Source organism: Haliotis asinina, chromosome 7 (assembly GCF_037392515.1).
Source record: "Haliotis asinina isolate JCU_RB_2024 chromosome 7, JCU_Hal_asi_v2, whole genome shotgun sequence".
In the NCBI taxonomy this organism is placed as follows: domain Eukaryota; kingdom Metazoa; phylum Mollusca; class Gastropoda; order Lepetellida; family Haliotidae; genus Haliotis; species Haliotis asinina.
In genome coordinates this window covers 17,770,205-17,788,085 of record NC_090286.1, presented here as the reverse complement: position 1 = coordinate 17,788,085, position 17,881 = coordinate 17,770,205, and the positions used below count along the sequence as shown (strand labels likewise).

General features: G+C 35.4%; 1 protein-coding gene across 1 annotated transcript in view; it reads left to right on the top strand.

Moving 5' to 3' along the window:
* LOC137291107 (nuclear factor 1 X-type-like) overlaps nucleotides 1-17,881 on the top strand; it is a 136,812-nt gene that overhangs the window by 39,549 nt on the left and 79,382 nt on the right. The gene's annotated exons all lie outside the window — the stretch shown is intronic.

Genomic DNA, 17,881 nt, shown 5'->3' with positions numbered 1-17,881 from the left:
ACCATATAGCTGGAATATTGCTGAGTGCGGTGTAAAACTCACTCACTGGCTCACTTCAGGTTTTCACAGACATGCTTCACCATCAACTATCGATTATGTGTAAGACTTGGGGGAAATATACATTTCTGTGTGGAATGTTGTCAACATATTAACAGAGAATATATTGTTTATGTAATGTTTGAAATAGTGCCCAGATTTCAGTATTTTGATGCTCCAGGTTTCATGTGTGGTGTGGAATCTTCTACAGATAAGAATTTGTATTTTCACTGTATAAACCAACAATTTATCACACACATCTCATATTATATAAAGGCCAGCTGTTGTAGGAAGGTCATATTTTCACCCTTGATATCCAGCAAAGGTTTATTTTAAAATCTTGATATTGTATTTGTCTCAGTATTGTATTTTTCTTCCTAGCTATTACCACCAATGTTACATTTTACACTGCCATTGTGGTTTGTACTGCCCCTCTACTGTGTAATAATGTTACAGTCATTTATATTGATTTGTAGACATAGTTATATTCAAAATAGTCAAAGAAATTGAAACTTTCTCAGGGATCGAAATTTGATATCTCATACTTAATTTTGAGATATTGTGTGACACTAACAATTACTATAAAGTTTCAAGTGGATAGATTTTGCTAATCAGTCTGCTACAGAACAAGTATTAATTTGTGGAATTCGCCCAAAATAGCAAACTTGACATGAAATCAGATATACAGTCATGTCCCATTTATCTGAACACTTGTGTATTTCTTGAAATTGTCTGGATAAAGAAATTTTCGAAGTACTGACCATATGTACATGTACAAAGAAACATACGAAGAAACAAACATAATAGGCCTCGAATGTAATCTTTATTGATTGATTACACATCAACAAGTACTTGCTGCTTCACCTTCATATTTCCTGCTTGATGCACTATTTCTAGACTTAAACCGTGTTAACCTGTCATGAGAATAAGCGAATTCAGTAAAACCCATGCTATCACGAAAAGTATGTGCTTTTTCAATTAACATTGACGGGCAAATTGACATGCCTCAAAATTAACTCAGTGTCGCCTTGCTAATTACAGGTAGTTAATCTTCTCATGCTTCAAAGAGTGCTGTCTTCTGTTGTGTAAGGCACACAAGGCCAGTTTGTATTTGCATATGTAAACATACTGACAAGTGCTCTGCCATGCAGATGTACAAGACAAAAATGCACATAAATTAGCGTTTTGTATGCAAAAATGACCATTCTGTTAAATAAGTGATTAATTTTAAGGAATTTTCATTTGGAAAACAAGTTTTCAAGATATCCGAGGTTCAGATAAACAGGACACGACTGTATTTTAATGCCAGTGACAAAGACATTTTTATCAGTAATTTTGTTGAGAGAGCATTTTTTTCTTATTGAGGTATAAGGCAGCTTTTTGGGTTTTGAAGTAATTAGAAACAGAAATAAATTGCCATGAATTGCTATTAAATTATATTTGAGGCTGATAAAGAGAATGAAAGCTGAAGCAAAAAGAAGGGAGGGACTATTAGATTACCTCTCTCACTCATTCAAAGTTTGTCTTAAAAACATCTTCTGGTGGAGCGCATATCATATCTGAGTGTTTAGAAACTTGCAGTTGAAAAATTTCGTTGCCCAGAATGTCAGGTCTTTGTCTTTTTGTGGTTCAGGTATCAAGTTAACTTTTATAGTTAGCATTTGTAATATTTGGGATTACACTTTCTTAGTAAAGTACAACATTGGGGATTCGAACATGCACCTGAAGCTGTGCTTGTTTTGTTTTCCATGGTGTTTGGTCGTCTCTGTCTGCAAGACCCTGAGAGCCAGAGACTTACAACTGGGGCAGGGTCATAATCCTCAATCAGGCTGAACTGTAATCAGATCTGATAGGTGTTGATCTTCCAATCACTCTTTACTTGCCTCATTATGCTGAGTCCCTGTTCTACATCAGGAGACAAAGCAGGAATTGATAGGACAAGGTCTATAAGTGCTGACATTCTTGCATGAATCACTGAAAGTTTGGTTGGCCTGGCACCATGAGGCCTCTTGCACCTCGTCACCAACCTGAAAATACATTTAAAGATATAAACTATTTGTCAAATTAACATGTGTAGTACTTCATGAATAGGAAAAGCACATATCTGAAAACAAGTTTTGTTTACCTGATATACATGGCTTCTCTGAGTTTGACCCACTCATTTCCAATCACCAATGTGTCCACTCCACTTGAGGATAAGATGGCCGTGAACAGCTCCACAAGGTTTCCAATTTCCCTCTCAACAAACTGAAGGTGTGTGAACAGATCATTAAAAACTAATGTAAAGTTTAGCTTCATGAAATGTATTCTTTGTAGCAGTCTTAAAACTGTGGTGACTCTTTGAAGCCTACCATTTCACATTTCATCAGCGTACATTACAGTCAAACTTGAAAGTTGTATAAATTAACTGGACTGTGAATTATGTCTTGTATCTGTGAAAGTTATTGCAAATCTAGGACCTTCAGAAAGCGCTGCAGGCCACATGGATAGATCAGTTATGCAGGAGGAGGAGGTCAGAGCAGAGTCTTATTTCAAATCAATCATGGAGACTTTAAGTGAGACTCTCAATTTCTTCCTGGCAGAGTTGAGGACAACAAGATCACCCTTCAACTGGTGTCCTTCACAGATGTCTTTGCCCAATATTGTCTGCAGTTTTGGACCATCAGTGTGCAAGAATATTAGTACATGCAGTTAAGGAAGAAACACACTACCAAAGCAAGAAAGCAACAGAAAAGTTGGTTAATTTGATCGGAAACTGGGAGTTGCTAGAGTATAAAATGGACACTATTTGCGTAAGTGATATTACAATAGGATTTACCTGCGTTGATACCGGGCAAAGGTCCTCCTTGCGACTGCTACTTCTGTAAAGACATCCGCCATGGTAACTTCCTGGTGCTGAAAGGCAGTAGAAACTTCAGCAAGACAGGTTGTGTTCATCCCAAAGTAGGAAAAGAAAAGTCAACACAGACTTGTCCAGCAAGCTGCTGAGAAGTTCTTTTCTTTAACCTCTGAATCTTTGCTTGTGGCAGGATCATCTGGATTCTGCATCTGGAAATCATTCAATATCACTATTAGTGTGAGTAAATAATGAGCTAAATTCATGAAATATGATTTTATCCCAAAATTAAATATGTAGTTTCTCAATTGCAAACATTACTCGCTTCATGTGCTCAACAATCGATGCAAAGCTCTCCAGAAGGTTCCTGAGTGCCCTGGCGATGTGACCAACCAACGTGTGCCGCCAACTCTGGTTGGTATCAGCACAGCTGTGTCTAAAATCAAATGTATAAACAAGAAACATTAGATCTACATGCAATCTAGATTTCTGAAGTGACTTGAAGTTTCATGTATTAAAATATGAAAATAAGAACCTCAACACTATGACCCTGTCATTCATTGTTAACAAATTACAGATGTGAGCAATCTGCTGCAATGAGTTTTTTACATATTTTTTTAATGACATTCAGCACATTGATGTTCATTGGGCAAGTTACCAAGTCAAAACTGAAACATTTGTTCCTACTTGCCCTTTAGTTTGAAATGTTAATACATATTGTTTTCTTTGTAAGATACTGTATGTGTGCAAATCATCAATATTCATTAAATTTAGAATGGAACTTAATTTTTACTGTGAAACATGCCAAGTGCCTTTAAACCTATTGAGGGGGCTGTTCCTGTAGAATAGGTATATACCAAGAAGTAAACCTTCACATTTCCTCCAAACAGGGAGAGTTTTCAGTGCATCTTTATAAGCCAGTTCCAACCTATGGGTTAAACAGTGGACACTTTGAATGCAATCACAAGATGTCATCCCCTTAATCTTCTGAATGACTCACCCCTTTCTTCCTAGCATCACAGATGCACCATCAGTTACCATTCTTGCAAAATAGATTGAATACAGTAAAATGTAAGTTGTTGCTGAATTCCATTATAATAGCGTGATATGTTTGTAAGCCAATATCATCTTGTTCATAAATATTACATGATTTATAATTTTCTGTGACAATAAATAGAAAATTCTATCAGAAGTTTTTGACAGGCAACACTGGGAACACCCATGGGTATTTCTCTATGTGGAAATTAGTATTAAACTATTATCCATGAATATTTGGAAAGTAAAGTAGGAACAGTGAGTTTTACAAAACAAATACCATCCTTACCTACTATCTTGTTTTTCCAACTGTCACCAAAGTTGTCAGTGAGACACGCAGCAATGGTTGTTGATATATTGTCGGCATTGGCCTTCCCAACTTTCCTTAAGCCTGCAAAATATGTTTTCAACATTCCATTGTGGCATGTATGAACAAAAACAATCTCTGCTTCCATGTGTGCTGAATCCATTGCTCCATCGCAGATCACTGAGAGAAATGAAGACTTATGAACTTCCTCTGCGATCCGAAGTCGTTCAGTTTCAGGAATGTAGGACAAAAACTTTTGAGCAGCCTTGTCATTTATGTACGTCTTTCCAATCACAATTCCTTTTCTTTCATCCGTCTGACAGAGAAATCTAAAGTCAGGGTAAGGCTGACCTTGTTTGTCAAGCCCGTGTGCATTGATGAACAACTATGAAATTTGTTCAAGGTCAGCTTTGTTCAAGGCCCTCAAGAACTTATCAGGAACTTGGGCTTAGCAGATTTTGCTTTAGCTGCTAAAGTATGATTTATGCGAGATAACGACTTTTCGTGTGCTTTAAGTGAATCCACTTTGAAGTTGCTCAAGCCTGTTATCAATGGCCCCTGACTGTCACGATCTGCTTGTTTGCAAGTGATGCAAAACATTTTTCTGCTATCATAAGTTAACCAGAGATATTTAGTCAACCATGTTTTCTGTTTCCATGTTTCGCACCCGATTCTCGGTCTCGTACTCTTTGGTTTTGACCTTGTCAGTTTGGCAACTTTTATGTGGTTGTTGAACAATACTGTTGGATGACAGAAAGCGCGACATGTCAGTAGCATGCACAATCAAAACATTTAGTCACGTGTGCAGTGTTCTGCATTTTTATCAGTTAATCTACTGAAAACAGCAGGTCCCAAGGCAGTAGGCACATCAAAATCATAGGAATAATTTTAGGAACCAACCGGAATGTCACAATGTCTGAAAAGGCTTATGGCATTTCAGATGGTCATACATTATTGACAGAATTCGAATTATAAACTTTTATTCGCAGTGTTACTGTATTTTGAAAGACATGATTATTGCACTCCTGTATCGACAACGTTTCCACATCAAAGTTGTCAGAAAAAAACCCCCAAAATTAAAAAACAAAACAAAAAAAAGCAATATTGTTTGGAGGAAATAAATAAGCAAACTATATAAACAAAAGAATAAAAAAAACAACAGTACTCATGAAAGTTGTCAAACGTATATTAGGTTGCTATTTAATACTTTTTTTCTTGTAGTGAAAGTTATGTGACATGTCGGCTTTCATCGCCAGGAACTTTACACTTGGGCACGATGTCTAATGCTAAAATACATGCACGAAGCATTTTTATTGAAGGTAATAACTTAGCACAATGTGTCTTCAAAGTACGATAATGTACGTGTAGGTGGCGAGGTTTTGAGTAAAGTGGTATGAGTTTACCTAAAACTTTCATCTAAATCTGCAAGCTTTCAAGCTTTAGATCATGTGCATGATTTGGACCAATCATGATCTTTAGGGCAGACTGGCGGAAATGCGTCATAAGAAACCAATAGTTATCCAGTTATTTATACTGCGTCTGGGCCAGTAGTAACGAACTGAAATGTATACTGAATTTGCCAGATGTTATGAGAGGTGTGTACAAGAGTGTGATTTGTCAGATAGTTATTCTCCATCAGGGCCAGTTGTAAAGAACTGAAGAAATGGAAAGGGATGGCTAAAATCGTAAGACGTGCCACTCTTTCCAACCTATAACAACCAATAACATGATTTGAAAGAAGTGACACGATGTAGATGTTAACTTACAACGGTAGAAATTCATTAGTCTTGTGGTTTGAGTTGAAAATGCATAATGTCAATTCCAGTATTTGAGGAATAATAGTAACCACTGAAAAAACATGTAGTCCGCTGGACTAGTGCAGCTTTATTTCTATTCACCCGACTAAATATTTATTCGCCGTGGGCATGCGGGCGAGCGTTAAGATGGAACCCAGATTCATGTTCATGAGCCTTTCTCATCAATAGCAATCCTACACTGATTGTCATCAAAAGAAGATGGATGCAATTTTAGGGAGATTCATGGAATCAAAGTAGACTGTTAATTTCACTAATTGACAGGTTAAAAGTGAAATTTGTTTGGAACAGCAATTTTCCAAATGCTTTTTGGAAAATTTGAGTCACTCTTGTTCATTTTCCTGTTCTCCAAGCACCAAACATTTCAGACTGTTTGAAGATGCTTAGGACATTGGTGCTGGAACTGTCCTGTCACAGGAAGATGGTGGTGACGCAATGTGGAATTGGGGACTACCTATTAAGCAGCATCTATACGATCATATCTATGCACAATCAGATTCTTGTTATTGTGATATCTCATGAAATGTTGTACCCAGTGACTTCAAATTTGGTGACAGCCTATATGAGGGGAATTATGCAGACACCAGTCAATGTAGGTGACCTTGACTTTATTTTCAAGGTCATCATGACTGTGACCACTTTTCAGACTCTTGTTAACATGATATCACATGAACTGTTGTACCAAGTGTCTTCAAATTTGGTGACAGCCCACACTAGGGGATTAAACAGACACCAGTTGGTTTTTGTGATCTTGATCATATTTTCAATGTGACCACAACACTTTGTCCACTTTTCAATTGTATGTTAATGTAATATCTCATAAAACATTGCAGCCAATTTCTCCAATTTTGTTTGCAGCCTACATTGGGTTATTATGCAGACACCAGTCATTTCACGCATCTTCTGTGTTACCAAAAAGTAAACAGTCGTAGATATGCTATGAATATTTCATTCTTCTTTAACATTGCCATATTAGTGGCAAACACTTGTTATTACTGAGAAACAGTTTACAAACATCAGATAAATTATTCCACCATTTGAAAGGAAACTCTTCAAAGGTTGTTATTTTTGCAGCAACTTGAAGTGCGTTTTAGTCACAGTTTTCGTGTTCCTGTTCAAGTGATCACAATACACTTACTGTTCTTCGTGAGCTGGTTGAATATGATCAGTTTTGCCAGCAGACATTTGCATTTTTGTAAACATTTCTCATAATTATCACACAGTATGTTCACTGTTTTGTACTTTGCCAAACAGTCATTGTTCTTTTATTTGCAAAGAAAATTCTCACTTTGTTCACACTTTCTTTCTCCATAGGTAACAGTTATATGGCAGGGTGATTTAAGTTTTGTCAAAGTTGTAATTATATTACATTGTTTCTGTCAAGATTCATGAGAAGTTGGCTAAGGGGGTTAGATGACTCACTTGTAATGTCCTGGTGATTACATGCCTCTCTGAGATTGTGGGCTCAAAACCTAATGTTCACAAAATGCTCCAGAATGTGTCCCTTACTACCAAAGGGAAATCTAAACATAAATCATGTAGTATCTGTCACTGTTTTCACCACCGTTCCATTCTCTGGTTGGGGGCCAGTAAATTCAAAGACCGCCAGATACTATGTTCGGTAAGTAATCATATATTAAAATAAGAAAAAAGTATGGGTATGCGAAATGACAGTCTTGGATGTGCATTCATGATCGCAAAAATTGTTATATTTCGGAAATAACCAGGCTAACAATAACTTTAAAGGATTATTAAAAAGGTCTCTACACATTGTTTATATTCAATCTTAATGAACACCTAAATACATATAATATACACAAGTTACAGTTATAAACAGTAATATTTCATTATGCAGAATATATTGTAAATCTAAAACGCATGTCCCTCGAAAACATTTTGCCATTTCACAAGATAATGAGGTAGGCAATCATGTAGTCACGTGATGTCATACATGTACCTGAGAGTCACTTCATCAACACATGGAAAATACAGTAGTACAGAGAATGTTAGCTTACTGAGGTCTGCTTCTGGTATAACAAATAAAATACTGGAAATGAAACCTGGATTTGGATGACATACCTGATACAGATGATATCACATACACACAACCATTTCAGTTTGACATTATTTCTAGCAGCAAGATCGACATGAATATTGATGACGATTCCACCAGTTGACAACATACAGCCATGGGATGATCCCGATCCCAACTATGTTTTGAATAGACCACTGCAGACCAGTATGCAAGTCACTTGCCTGTCTATATGTTAATTGAAAACCGATCACATACAGGTTTAATATTTCAGCAGTCAAGGTAAAAGTTGCTGTCATGATAACGGCAATGTTTTATCACTGTATTGAGTCTTCTAGTATACGGAAATGTAAACACTGAAATAGTTATATGTTTGAGGTTCTTTATTTTATTATGGTTTTTAAGTAACTTTCAGCCTTATTTCATAAAATGTATCTTCAGTCATCAAAATCTGCAAAATATACATACAATGTGAAATGATAAAGACCTGTAACCTCTTTAACAGCTGATAATAGATATAATAAAGAAATGTAGATGAAATAGATTCTACAATCCTTACTGTGTCATTGTCTTCAGCTGTCTGTAAGTGTAAAAGAAATTTCTTCATTGTCTCGTAGTAGTAATGCGTAAAGTGTGAATAGACCAGTTCCTGTTTACTAGTGAAAGTGTCTGGCAGAACATACTGGAAAAATATCATGTTGTGTCCTGCAAGCCTGTAGGAAGGAAACATGTTTCTTCTCGAGAATGGCCTTGTGTAGGAATTCCGCTTACTCTGTGAACAAATTTTGCATTCAGTTACAGACATTGTGTAACACAATTTTAGTATATTTTGTTTTGGCTACCATAATAATAATTATCTTTGAAAAAATGCACTAATAAAGTATGTACTTTTCTCCTAACAAATGCTGAGAGTAAAAATAAGTATAAGGATTAAAAGCAAGTGTGCTTGCAAACAAGACTTAGTGTTGACAAATTAGTTGTGTAAATACATGTAGTAATAGGAACAGTGGCTCTTTTTCAGACTGCAGTGTACCAGTTTAACAAAAGGGAGCAAAGAGGCAAAAGATACTGATTAGGCCAGACAAATTTCATTTCTTGTTTCTTGGATTTTTGTCCTCTGAAAACCTAAAAGCAAGTGGGGGAAAAAAATAAGAATAAAGTTTCCCATCAAAGTAATATTCCTGCTAAATACTCAAAGTGTTTTACTTTTGGCAATTTATGAAGTGAATATTGGTTATAAAAATAACAACCTAAAAAGTACTTTCTGGTGAGTTTACATTTGTAGCCAGTAAAAACATTAGGATTTTGTGGGGTTTTTTTGAGTGTGGGAAATTAATTTATTTTTTATTATTTTTCTTGAAAAAATATGGCAGGTGGACCTGTAAAGCAAGAAATAAAACTGGTCTGGCCTTATCAGAATTACATTTACCACAAGTTGCTCTCTTGTTCACTGGCTTGGCCTCTTGGTTTTGTCTTAGGGGTAGCTGATTGTCCCCTTGACTTCTCCAGTCTTGGTCACTACTGGGGCATTTAGGCTCTTTTCATTGATGTAAAATGCTCCATGTACTTCCTAAAAATAGCAGTTAAGTAACATTTTTACATTTTCCAGTACCAAACCCACCAAAAAAGTACATTATCTGAATGAACATATTTCCCTGATTCCTATTTTTGAAAGTATGTTAAAAGCAAACTACATATACTGCTGCCGTGGTGTTTTTTCATGGGGTTCATAAATAAGTTTTATGCCGGCGCAGAGCAGTCATTTTCATTTCATTTATTGTACGTTGCCTTCAAGAGAGATAGAGTGAGAGAGAGTCAACATTTTAATCATGCCCAAACACCCCACCAACCCTCCAAACCCCAATTCAACAGTTTTAACATGGTTGGGGACCTGCCTGTGATGAAAAATGTTTTGATATGACTCATTTTTACTTACTTTTCAGTAATTATGTACTGTCTCTTACCACCACCTCAGTGTTCCTCCACACAAACACTCGCACACACAACACACCCAGTCTAGGGAAATGGGACTTTGCTCTTGTGCAGATGGGTTCGCAAAATCCACATGATGACAGTAAACAATCTGTGAAATAGAATTTCCCAGGATATAAGCATCCATGTTGTTTACACAATTGGATAATCATCAAAACTCGAAGTGCAATTGTCAGTTTCCAATACATACCGCCAACAATGCTTTATTCAAAACAGTGTTTAACATTTATAAAAATCCTATAAAATGATAGTCGATCTGACACCTTGTCATTGGTCAACGTAATCAGTTGTTTGGAATTTTCAGTTTAGTTATTATTACCTCAAATTAAACTTCACATGTAATGAACCACAGAAAGCTGTAGTTATTTTCTCAGTTCTCTAACCACAGGTCAAATGATTAAAAGTTTGGTTTTTTTTTTACAGTATGTCCATGTAAAAGATGAAGTATGTATGGAAAATCTGTAATGAAACATCACTAGACATGATAATTCAGTTGTTATTCCTGTGTTGCTACCTGCTATTTAACTAAGTCGGAATCAGCGATCATCTGTGCACCTATTTTTTGGGTCAAATATATATATATGGGTGGTTTAGTTTAAAATGATCTGGTAATATAACATTAAAGAATTTCTATTCCATTGTCAGAATAATTTGTATGTTCGGTCGTTATATTAAAAGAGATATGCTATATTGTTATCATATTAGTTTTCTACGATTACGATTGACATAATAATCAGTTGCTCCTGGATTCCACAGCAAAATTTTGAGAATTCTGTGGCAGATTCTGCACCCTATTTTTCAATATTCTGCAAAACATTCTGCAGTTGAAACATTTAGAAAAAACAACAAAAACATTATACAGACCTTCATAGTTTCATTCTCAAACACAGATATCATGTTAAGTTGACAGTACACATCACATCTTGGGTAAGTTTGATACCAAAGCAATGACACCTTTTTCTGTGTCTGAGAATTAAACACTCGCTGAAAGTTATTTCTCTCCTCTCATTCGTAACTTGACCAACAACTGCGGACCAACAACTTCCTGTCTCATGCAAATAACAATTATATATTTAAACAAAATCTGAAATAATTTCAAGGTTCAAAGTGATCGATTTTGAGAACGTAATTGCAGTGTCAAATTCATCTAATATTATTTGAAAGATGCCCCAAACTTGCTTTATTAATAAAGTATCTTTAATCATGATTATATTGAAAATGTTGTCACAGTAAATATGTCAATTCGTTTTATGTGTAACCTTTCCTACTTTTAACATTATCTCTACTTTTCATTTTGGCTGTCAGTCCGTTTTCAGTCAGTTTTTAAAATAAGCAAATTCTGCAGAGATTCTGCAAGAAAACGTGTTTTCCGCAGGCCGGATGTTTTTTGCATGGAAAGGTAAATTCTGTGATTTTTTCTGCAACTGCAGAATCGCAGAATCCAGGAGGGCTAAATAATTAACATACTAGGCTGAGCACTTTAAATTACCTGTTTGGATACATTTTACAAGGCACCGCTGACTTTCTGCTGTATACATGCCACTTTCATTGTAAAAGCAAGATGTTAAATTGTCTAATATGTCTTCAATGAATCTAAAATTAAGAGGCTGTAATGTGTTTTGTTTTTGGTGGGTTTTTTTATATTTGCACATTTTTTCAGGGTACAGGTCACGTTATATGTTGTTCTCGACAAAAGCGTCAGAGTATACAGGGCTGAATTCAAAGATTGCTCTCCTGCTTGCACAAGGGACCATCCAAATTTCAAAACTGGATGCTTATAATGTTAGACTTATTGCTGATGTATTTCTCAAAGATTGTCTTGCACCTTGTGCAGGTTAGATTCATAAGTAGGTTCGTTAGGTAAAATTATTGCCAGTGCAAGCAACAAAGCATTAAATCAAGCCCTGATATGTATTCACAGGTTTGTGATGGTGTTAATGACATAAACATACAAGTGTATTGCTCTACAGTCTTTGCTTAAGTTCAGTGTGGACTATATCCAAGCAGGTTGTACATTACTAGGCAAATACAGTATGTAGTGATGACCAAAATTTTGTAAACTTATCACATGAACAAGTTGTAAATGCTATACATTTTGAGACATAATAGTACTGGCAGCAGATGCTAAAGATGTTCTTTTGGTCTGGTATTATTCCATATTTTCGGTTGCGAAAGATTGTTTGTTTAGTAAGAAGCAAAATTATATTCAAAGGATCATTTCCATTTTCCTTTAATCCAAATAGTATGGTTTGTGGTATAAGTTTAATTCTTATTCCAGCATCAGAGATGAGTCACTCTTCAATTTTCTTCCAAAGTCTATTTATCACATTGCAGTCGCAAAAAAAGGTGTTAAAAAGTTTCATTGGAAATTTTACAGTAGCTACACAGGGGTGAGTCACTGGCTTTTATTTTATGTTGATAATAGTTTGTGCCTAAGATATTGTTAGTAATTTTCATTTGGATCCATCTTAATTCTGTACTCTGTGTACATCTAAATGGAATAATATTGTAAGTTCTCCAATCTGATTCATCAATGTTAGATTCAAGAATGGTTCCCATTTTAAATTTGAGGCTGATTTCTTGAATTTTGACGGGAGAAGAGTGATATAAAACAACTTGCTTCCCTTATCAGACTGTAGCAGTTTATGAATGTAGTAAGTTGCTACAGGCAGTTCTAATGTTATGTGGTCTGAATTAAGGGTAGCAAGATTGTAACATTTTTGCAGGTTTTTAACACAACTGATCATACTTTAATAAGATAAGAAATTGGTATTGCAATGAAATTTAGTTACAAATTCATTAAAATCTAAATATTTTCCATCTTTATCCAGTAGATCTTTGACTGACCTTACTCCTTTCTTGTACCAATCTGACCCGTGAAGGTCCCGGGGTAGACTAGGCCTTCAGCAACCCATGCTTGCCATAGAAGGCGACTCAGCTTGTCATAAGAGGCGACTAATGGGATCGGTTGGTCAGGCTCGCTGACTTGGTTGACACAAGTCATTGGTTCCCAATTGCGCAGATCGATGCTCATGTTGTTGATCACTGGATTGTCTGGTCCAGACTCAATTATTTACAGACCGCCGCCATATAGCTGGAATATTGCTAAGTGCGGCGTAAAACTAAACTCACTCACTCACTCACTCACTCTTGTACCAATCTGAGTAGAAAGGTGTTTTATTACCAATCATTAGCTTGTAGTAGAACCACAAAGAAAATATCAGAAATTCCTCAACACATGGTGATTGTTCCAATAAGGTTTCAGTGTAATCTGCCCAAGTACATCACTCCAAAAAGGATTGTTGATGTTATCTGCATATTCTCTTATTTTGCTTGGACTGATTTCAAAGAAACTTACAGGTAGTGGACGGAGATATATGAAGAAAAGATTTTGTAGGTTTGAGTCTTTTAACAAGATTCTTTTCATCCAAGAACGTTTTTGTGATTGGATTGTTCTAAAGTTATGCGGTACTTTAATTCCTCCATCTTTATGAGTACAATACATTTTCTCTCTCTTTATTTTGTCAGTCTTTCCACCCCAAATAAATTGAAAACAGTTCCTTTGCAGTTCATCAACTATACTCTGAGTTAGATAAGGTAGTGTTGAGAAGAGATGGAACAGTTTAGGCAGGAGAAGTGATTTCAGTATTGTATTTCTTCCTAATGGAGTTAATGTCCTGAGTGACCAGATTTTCATTAAATTTGATACCTTTGGTATTATATTATTATAGTTTTTTTCTACCATTACATCCATGTCAACATCAAAGTCTATTCCTAGCAAATGAAAGCTCTCTACCCATTCAAGGTTCCATTTGTTACACAGTTTATGTTTTGATCTCTTTTTAGATCAGATCCATACAATTTTACTTTATTCAATGCATGTTAACTTTCAATCCTGAAAACCTAGCAAAGAAAGTTAATTCATAAATTGTTGCATATAAAGATTTCTCAGTTCCATCGAGAGTAATAGTGGTATCATCTGCAAATTGTGAGAGAATATACTCAATATGTCCAGTTTTTACACCTTTAATGTTTTTGTTATTTCTCAGCATAATGGCGAGGATTTCTACACACAATATAAAAATGTATGGTGATAATGGGTCACCTTGACGACAGCCACAAGATATTGGAAAGAAAGGTGTAGCAAATCCATTCACAAGAATACATGAATTTATATCTTTGTAGAGTATATTTATCCAATTTTGTATTACTGGGCCAAAATTGAAAAAACTTAGTACTTTGTCAATATATTTCCAGTCAACTGTGTCAAATGCTTTTTCACAGTCTACATGAAGAAGCAGTCCTGGGATTTGTTAGGTTTCAGTGTAATGCATGATGTCATAAATAAGCTGGGTGGCTTCGCCAATATAGGGACCTGACATAAATCCTTTTTGACCTTCATTGATCAAATGTTATTATTTTATTATGTTTATTCTTTGAGCCATGACAACTCAAGCTAGCTTATAGGAAACATTAAGGAGTGAGATTGGACTCCAGTTTTTAATAAATTGTTTAGGTCTCTTTCCCTTTGGGATACAGGTTATAAGTCCTTGTTTTTGAGTAATAGATAATTCACCTGTATCAAAAGAGGAATTAATAGCATTTAAAAAATATTTGTTGAGATCCTTCCAGAAAAATTTGTAAAATTCTGAAGTGAAACCATCAGGCCCAGGACTCTTCTCATTTTTTGTTCGTTTTAGGTCTTCTAGCAATTCTGTCATAGACATTTGACTTTCTAATAGTGATGCTGTGTCATCATTTAAGGTTGGAACAGTGATATCTTTAAAAACTTGGTTTAAATCAACATCTGATATACCTACTGTTGATAAAGTTCAAAATAGAACATTCTCACTTCTTCTTCAATTAATTTTTGATCTTTTATCATGTTTCCAGAGGTATCTTGGATTTCTGTGAAGCTTTTATTATGGAAGTTTCTTGATTCCAAATTCAGAAAATATTTTATGGGTTTTTCTCCTTTTCAACCCATCTTGCTTTAGCCCTTATGAGAATACCTTTAGTTTTTTCACTACTTATATTGGTTGTTGGTTTATTGTTAAAATGTCTTGTGATAGTTTTTCCTTCAGTTCAATGTTTTTAGTATCATCCATTTTTTCTTGAACAGATTCTATTTCTGGTCCTTTCTCTAGTGTGTCTCTATTTCTCTTTTTCCTTGATGAATACTGAATGGTTTCACCCCGTGTTTCTAGAAGAAGAGTTTCCCAAAGGAGGCTGTCATTAACTGCATAATCATCTTGGTTATTTGTATCTGTTCTACCGTTGATTTTTTATGATACCCCCCGGCATGTAATGCCGGTAGATATACCAATCAGAAGCTGCAATGGTGCCTTTTGCTACTTACAGGTTTTTGTGATTTCTTAGTTTCTCAGTTTCCATGGAAATGATTCAGACTTTATCTAAAAGTGAGAGGTGTGTTTCGTTTCCGGATCAGAACTCAAAAACTTCTTAATATCTGTCAGTATAACTTGGTAGATATGTGTGGCAGACCCCAACGTGGTGCCTTTTGGTATTTACAGGTTTTGTGATTTATTATTTTCTTGGTTTCCATGGAAATGTTCTGGACTTAGTCTCAAAATGGAGGGATGTGCTTCGTTTCCATAGCAGAACTCAAAAACCATTCAATATTTTTCTGCAGAACTTGGTAGATATATCAGTCGGAACCTAAAGTGGTGCCTTTTGCTACTTACAATTTTTTGTGATTTATTATTTTCTCAGTTCCCATGGAAACATTTTTGATTTACTCTCAAGAGTGAGAGGTTTGTTTCGTTTCCAGAGCAAAACTCAAAAAGTTCTTAATATTTGTCTGTGTTACTTGGCAGATATGTGTGGCAGACCCCAAGGTGGTGCCTTTTGCTATTTCCTTTTTTTCATGTATTATTTTCTCGGTTCCATGAACACGTTGCTGACTTCGTTTCCGGAGCACAGCTTGAAAACCATTTCAAAACTTTCAAAAGATTTTGGCAGATACACAAGACAGATCTTTGAAATGGTGACTTTTTCTAATTACAGATATATGGCATTTATATTTTTCACGAATTCCATGGAAACAATCCAGACTTTGTCTAAAAACACAATATGTAACTGTCGGATAATTTGTCCTTTCAAATATGTGGGGCCGGGGGGATATGTCATCTTCTGATGACTCTTGTTTTATTTTCAAGACATATTCTTTATCTCTTAAAAGACTGTTATTGAATTTCCAAAAACCTTTTCCCCAAGTGAGTTCTGTTAATTGAAATACCATTTCTACAGGTGAATGGTCTGATTTGAAGGCTGGGGTGATGTTACATGATTCTACTGATGCAATTAGATTATGTGAAATTAGAAAAAAATGAATCTTGATTGTTTGATAGGATTTTTTTGTCTCCATGTAAATCTTGTTTTATATGGATTACCTTCACGCCAAGGATCTTTTAGGTAAAGCGTTTCCATAATCTTTAATAGTGTCTTTTTAGCCTCTGGGTTATTAATGTGTTTGTAATTATATGTATCCATTTGTTGGTCTTGCACTAGATTCAAGTCACCGTTTAGGATTGTGTAAGGGTTATCAAATTCCAAAATGATATTATTTATTTTCTGAAAAAAATCAGGGTTGTCCCCACTTGGTCCATAGTGTCAATAGAGTAACGTTTTTCCCATTAATAAGTACATCTAGGCACAGGAAATTTCCACTATCCTCAGATCTGGAATTTAGTATGTCTATATCAGTGGTGTTAGAAAACAGGATAGCAACACCCCGAGCATTACTTCTAAAAGAGCTAAAATAACATTTGTTTGAACCCCATTCTTGACTTATTTTCTGTTCAATATCTTTTGTAAAGTGCGTATCTTGTAGACAACATATTGCTGGGTTTGTATTCCTAAGATGTCTGAAAATTTGTCTTCTCTTAAATGAGTCATTGAGGCCTCTACAATTTTTGCAGTTATTATTTTTAACGTTTCAGCCATAATAATCTAAGTTATAATGTAAATCAATTCTCATAGATAAGAATAGAACATAAGGTATTAGAGAACATGTAACGATCGAGTGAGCAAAGTAATTTGGAAGAACATGTGCGCCTGTACCGATTTCATTGCGGCTTCTCAGTGTTTTCACTATACACCAAAAATGTGATAAAAGGTAAAACAACATAAAATAAACCTTTACGAGAATAAATGTTGCATGTCTGGTAGTAATAGTTACCATACTGACATCAGTTAGCTTTACTTGCCAAGTAACTTGATAACTTGATCCCAGTTGGTCTTGACTCAGGGAAGAGAGTGCGGTCACATTCTCTCGAAAATGATAGATTAAAGGACGAAACGCAGGGTATACTTATAACAGAACGTAAATGTCCGATTACCTGATAGTCAGTTTATGCTTTTGTTAGTTCCACACCTTCGTAGCCATATGTGCGGGTGGCTTCTGACAAGCGAGCTAGCTGCACCGTAACTACAAAGGGAGGTTAGTCTGACTACTTGACCATCAGGCTAACCACTAGTGATGTTTTTCCAAACTGATGAATTTCACATCGCGACAGACTAGTAGTACATTTGTCATATGTGATTATTTTTTAACACTTTATATTAATGTTTCTAGGTATTTCTGTATCTTTTTTTTAAATTACGTGTTATTTTACAATATATAATTATATTTTACAATCTAGTTGATATAGATATATGTTTAACAAGTGTGGACAGTTTCATGATAGAGGAGAGAACTTATATAACACAAAGGTAAGCCACATATTTCACCTTCCATATGATATAGCTAAGTGTTAAAAAATGTGTCCACTCTCTGACAGAGCTGGAAATATACATAACATGCAAAG